We start from the raw sequence: 6,394 nt of genomic DNA on the forward strand, positions 1-6,394 counted from the left end.
AAAGTAACATGGGATATCTGAACCTTCCAAACCTAGCCAATTAATTGATTCTTCCGACTAAAGTCACATTTCAAATCTTATATTTCAGATTTAGAGGATAGAGTCATAAAAATCTTTGACCTTTAGTATGCCTCAGTGTGTTTCAATACATTAAGGGTGCTATAAATACAAGCGGTTGCTATATAAATAGGATTGTTGGATGAATTGCCCAGAGTATGAATCTTTGCCTAAATCTGCATTCGTTCAATAATTCAGGACTGGATTTTCATCTGTGAGTCGGGAGGGCAAGACTCTTAAACAAGGGTTTTGGTATCAATGACATGTAACAAACTAGGGATACAATTTCCACATCACATGGAAAATCATAGAATGGGTGAAATTTTCCTGTCCTGCCCTGTAGAGGGCGGGACACAGACCATGCAAAGGTCCATTGACCTTGAGTGAGATTTTCCAGTCGTGGGGTGAGCACGGCCAGAAACCCCCACCCTGTATATTTACAATCCCAGTTGCTTATTAAGGCGTTTGTGCAGGAGCTCATTCCTGGGTGGTCGGACCACTGAACAAATTATTCCACGTGACTGACCAAGTTCCACTTCCTAGCTGCAGTAGTAAGAGAGCTGTAGCTTTATACCCTTCCTGAACCTAGTCTGGCAGCATACAAAATACGTTTTAAATCAAGTCATCCAATTAGATTATCAGTTCCTCCCTGGCTATGCAAAGACAATGTAAATGTGGTCATTTCTTGCTCTAAGCAGATGGCATCTTCATGAACCTGCCTGCGATGGATGTGATTCGAAGTTAAGGCAGGGTGAGCCTGGAAGTAGCAAGAAGGATGCCAGTTGTAGACGTGGGCTGGGTAAAAGGCCTGCCTCAGGACTCTGGCACTGCGCCCAAATTTTAAAAATATGAAATATCCCTCCCCCTCACCCCTCACACCTGCCACACACACAGACACACACACACAACCCAGGTCCATCTTGTCTTGATTTTGACAGGTCTGTTTACAGTAGCAGTAAGCTTGATGGTTAGTGAGGTTATGCAAGTTTTAAGAATATTCATTCTTCCTTTCAACAATTCCAAAGGGCACGTGACCTCTCCAAAAAGATACTTTCTTACCACCCTGCCCGCCATGGGTATCGGAGCAGGCGAGGAGGGGACAATGAGAAGGTCCGTTATCCTCAAGTGGTATTTTATGGTTTCAGGAAGAGCAAGGCCATAAAATTTCACCCAATATCGCTTCCAAAAGGGCATCTGACTTCCCCCAAAGATGTCCTGGTACCTGATCCAAAGGGCTACTTAACCTTTCCAAAGAGGCAATCTGGCCATCCAAAGAAATGTTTTTATGGGCCCAGCCGATGTTAACACTGGAGAAGTCAGATCGGAAAATAAGAACATAAGAACATAAGAAATAGGAGCAGGAGTAGGCCATCTGGCCCTTCGAGCCTGCCCCGCCATTCAATAAGATCATGGCTGATCTGTCGTGGCTCAGTTCCACCTTCCGGCCCTCTCCCCATAACCCTTAATCTCCTCTCTTATCAAAAACCCATCAACCCGCTTCTTGAAAATATTTAGCGAGGCAGCCTCCACCACTTCAACGGGTAGAGAATTCCAGAGATTCACCACCCTTTGAGTGAAGAAGTCCCTCCTCAACTCCGTTCTAAAACGCCCCCCCTTTATCTTGAGGCTCTGCCCCCTAGTCCTACTGTCTTTTTTGAGCGGGAAGAGTCTCTCCACCTCTATCCTATCCATCCCATTCATCATCTTATACGTCTCAATGAGATCTCCCCTCATTCTTCTAAACTCCAACGAGTACAAGCCTAGTTTATTCAGCCTCTCCTCATAGCTCAACCCCCTCAACTCCGGTATCAGCCTAGTAAACCTCCTCTGCACTCCCTCCAAGGCCAAAATATCTTTGTGCAGGTGCGGCGCCCAAAACTGCACACAGTACTCCAGCTGCGGCCTCACCAATGCCCTATACAGCTGCAGCAAGACCTCCCTACTTTTATATTCAATCCCCTTCGCTATGAAGGCCAGCATCCCATTCGCCTTCCTGACCACCTGCTGCACCTGCAAGCTGGGTTTTTGCGACTCATGCACAAGGACCCCGAGGTCCCTCTGCACCGTCGCATGCTGCAGTTTTTCGCCAAGTAAGTAATAATCCTTCCTACCATTCTTCCTACCAAAGTGGACCACCTCACACGTGCCAACATTAAATTCCATTTGCCATTTCCTGGCCCATTCGCCCAGCCTATCTAGATCCTTCTGCAGACTCTCCACACCCTCCGCCCAATTTGCCGTTCCCCCAATCTTGGTGTCATCCGCAAATTTCGACACCCTACACTCGGTTCCCTCCTCCAGATCATCTATATAAATGGTAAAAAGCTGAGGCCCCAGCACCGACCCCTGGGGCACTCCACTAGTCACCATCCGCCAATCCGAATAGCACTCGTTGACCCCCACTCTCTGCCTCCTATTTGACAACCAATCCTCTATCCACGCTAACACCTTACCCCCAACTCCAAGTCCCCTGACCTTCTGCAATAACCTCTTATGAGGTACTTTGTCAAACGCCTTCTGAAAATCCAGAAAGACCACATCCACCGGCTCTCCTCTATCCACCGCCCTAGACACATCCTCATAGAACTCCAGTAAATTTGTCAGACACGGCTTCCCTTTAATGAAATCGTGCTGCGTCTGCTCTATCAAGCAATTCCCTTCAAGATGCCTTGCAATTTCCTCCTTAATGACGGATTCTAACATTTTACCTACCACAGACGTTAAACTAACCGGCCTATAATTCCCTGCCTTTTGCCTGGCACCCTTCTTAAACAACGGCGTAACATTAGCCATTTTCCAATCTTCCGGCACTTCCCCGGAATCCAGCGACGTCTGGAAAATAACCACCAAGGCATCCACTATAACCTCCGCCATTTCTTTCAGAACCCTCGGATGCATTCCATCCGGTCCTGGGGACTTGTCCACAATCAGCCCCTCCAGTCTGTCGAGCACCACCTCTCTAGTAACAGTAATGTCATTAAGACCCTCCAGTCCTACCACCTTTCCATCGCTAACACCCAGACTGAAAAATGAAACCTGGACTGATAGATCCTAACTTTGTTCCTGTTTTAGAAACCGTGGAGTGAAGTTAGTGAATAAATTCATAAGTGTTTACTTTTTTAATACTAAGAATAGAATGTTTATTAAACAAGAAAAAATGAATGATATTTCATCAGAGAAAAAGATTGAAAAGATCTCAGTATAAACACAATGAAATGATTCAAATTCACACTCTTCCTTTTATCCCAGCAATGCCCTTGTGGACCCAGAAACCCAGTGATGATTTGTCACTATCTTAACACAAACGCTGCTTGCTTGGATCGGCCCTGTTGCGAATGGTTTTCTTCCAGTAGATTTCTGAGCATTCATGAGATGTTTTTTCCCCAACTGGTACCTCTCGCTGAGACACCCAAAATTACACTCTAAACTCACTATACTTCAACCGCAGAGCAAACACTAGTTCCTTATACTAATTCTCCAGCAGTCTTGCTGTATTTCTTACTAGAGAGTTTAGATGTTCTGTCTTCACTCTCTGAAATATACATTCTGAGCTTCTTTTCTGTCTTTCCCTGTGTGCCTGAGCATCACTGGATCCCTGTCGCCAGGCAGCGAAACAGATTTTTTCTACTTTGGGTGGGATTCTCTGATCATGCATGTCCCAAGAGTGGAAATTCCCACCCAAGCTTAATGTACCTTTAAATCGTCCACCAAATTTTCTGTCACACTCTCTACAGCTTCCAGGTTAGGCAAGATGGGAGAATTTTGGCCCTTGTGCTTTCTTCCTCAAAATCACTAAATTACTGATCTCTTTGTAACTCATCTCTTCACTGTAGGAGTTGTAAAATCTCATTAAAAATGCATACAAATCTCGAAAACCTGAACATTTTATGCAGAGGCCATCCGGATTTCCCAACATCACAAAAAGGAATGAATTGAAACTGAAACCATGTCCCAACTTTCTTAACACACAAACATAAATATAAATTAAAGTCCTACACTGTTCCTAATAATGCATAAAGTTCAGACCGTCTCATGCAAGGTCGATTCTGTGACTCCCCACAGCAGGTTCCCTGGGGCTCGTTGGCCCCGCAAAACGCCGTCAACATCAGTGGGACTGGAAGATCCCACTGCCAGCTAATGATGAGTTGGCTCCACCTTCAGAAAACATGCCAAAGAGGGGTTGGAAATTCCAGCCACGGGCCTTTGGTTCATGGAGCACTGCAGGTCATGGATGATGTATTAGAAGTATTTAAAAATACAAAATGATGGGGCAGGTGTCAAGGTGCTGACCTTTTCCATTGAACGGTTCAGATTAATTGTTCATGGTTGCACAAGTATACAAGAGGTTTAGAACAGAGAGCAAGAGGAACTTCTTTACATAGACAGTTGTGAGGTTTTCCAATGTTAATGGATGAAATTAATTTCCTGTGTTAAGGCAGTAATTATTGGCAGGCACCTCCAAAGAGCTGATCCTCCTCCGCAGAGGCCACTTCAACAGAGACCTCACTTACACATATCACATATTCTTCCATCTCAGCAAAGTTAAGGGCAGCAGAGAAGGAAAAAGTCTGAGGAAGTTCCAGACCAAAGGCAGCATTTGAGACGAGACTGGAAGGGTAGATAAAAGACAAGGAATGAGGAGATGTGGGAAGATTGGGCTGTGGGGGGGGAGGGATGATGGTCTAGTAGTATTATCGCTAGACTATTAATCTAGAAACTCAGCTAATGCTCTGTGTCCTGGGTTCAAATCCAGCCAGGGCAGATGGTGGAATTTGAATTCAGTAAAAAATATCTGCAATTAAGAATCTACCCATGATGATGAAACCATTGTCAGAAAAACCCATTTTGTTCACTAATCCCTTTAGGGAAGGAAATCGGCCGTCCTTAACTGGTCTGGCCTACATGTGACTCCAGACCCACAGCAATGTGGTTGACTCTCAGTTGCCCTAGGTATGGGCAATAAATGCTGACCAGCCAGTGATGCCCATGTCTCACGAAGGAATCAAAAAAATGTAATTATGAACATTTTGTCGTGTAACGAGTAAACACCAACTTGCACTTAGTTGGGGCAAATGGACTGTGTCCATGTTGTAGGGATTTAGCAATTCTATAATGTTTGATGAATACTACAACAAAAAACGTATGCTCTCCATAATGCACAAACTCACCAATTTAACCCCATCTGCTGACATTTTGTTTCACTGATCTAAGAGGACAAATACCGCAAATATTGTTGTGCATCAGAATGTTGAAATGTTTTACTGGTGCTTGATATTGATATTGATATTGATAGTGTAAGCATTATTTTATTTTGCTGCAATGAAGTTACTGTATAAGTCGCACAATAGATTATTTTGCATGCTTTTTTTTAATGCAGAGATCCTGTATGCTTATTGATATTAAGCACATCTACAGAGGACTGCATGTCAGTGTACAAATTATCACCATTATTTTGCTGGTCTGAAGTGATTACTATAAATTTGTTTGCACTTTTTAATCCCCACTGCCTTGGAGACCTGCCAATCTTATGTACAGAGAAGGGCAATGTAGAATGTGCAGAACATTCTGTTCTAATCTGCTACAAAAATCGAGGTCAATCTTTTATTCACCACTCCATCAGTAGGTTAATTTATTACAATCTGAATGATAAAGCAAATATCAATTTTTTTTGTTTTTATTCCAATTCAATCCAATCAAGTCCAATTCAGAGTCTCAACAAGTTGAGACATTCCCGGTCCAAGCTGACAAGACAGGGTTCTCACCTCCTGTCCCGGGCTTGATCTACATGATCCAAGCTGATTGGAGCAAGCATAGCTCCTCCTCCAAGGTTTGGTCTCATTTGCATCTTAGCCAAAAGGCTGAGATGCCACTTTTAAAAATTGCTTCAAATGAAGCTGAAATGTAACCTAATGACTTCAACCAAGCGCAGCATGTCAATACTACACTTGATCTTAGCCAAAAGGCCAAGAAGCAATAGCTTTGATAAGAACAGAAGCGATATCAATATACTAAAATTTCATGTCATATAGTGTACAAAAAAATTCTATTGCTGTGTTAATCGGTTTTGCTTTGGCATATTAATCAATGCCTGTTTCAGTGTAGGTGCCCTTAAACTGAAAGACCAAATCCAGCTACAAAAATTACACTGATGCTCATTATCAATCCAAAGTCTTTGCATGCGGCACGGTAGCACAGCTGCTTCACAGCTCCAGGGACCTGAGTTCAATTCCCAGCTTGGGTCACTGTCTGTGTGGAGTTTACACATTCTCCTCGTATCTCTGCGTGTTTCCTTCTGGTGCTCCAGTTTCCTCTCACAGTCTAAAGATGTGCAGGTTAG

At 43.7% G+C, this 6,394-nt stretch overlaps 1 pseudogene; it reads right to left on the bottom strand.

The window, feature by feature from the left end:
- Positions 1 to 5,880: 5,880 nt before the first annotated feature.
- LOC145354114 (U2 spliceosomal RNA) lies at positions 5,881 to 6,032 on the bottom strand (annotated as a pseudogene).
- Positions 6,033 to 6,394: the final 362 nt, after the last annotated feature.

This window comes from Carcharhinus amblyrhynchos, chromosome 16 (assembly GCF_965287045.1).
Source record: "Carcharhinus amblyrhynchos chromosome 16, sCarAmb.v2.hapA, whole genome shotgun sequence".
Taxonomy (NCBI): Eukaryota; Metazoa; Chordata; class Chondrichthyes; order Carcharhiniformes; family Carcharhinidae; genus Carcharhinus; species Carcharhinus amblyrhynchos.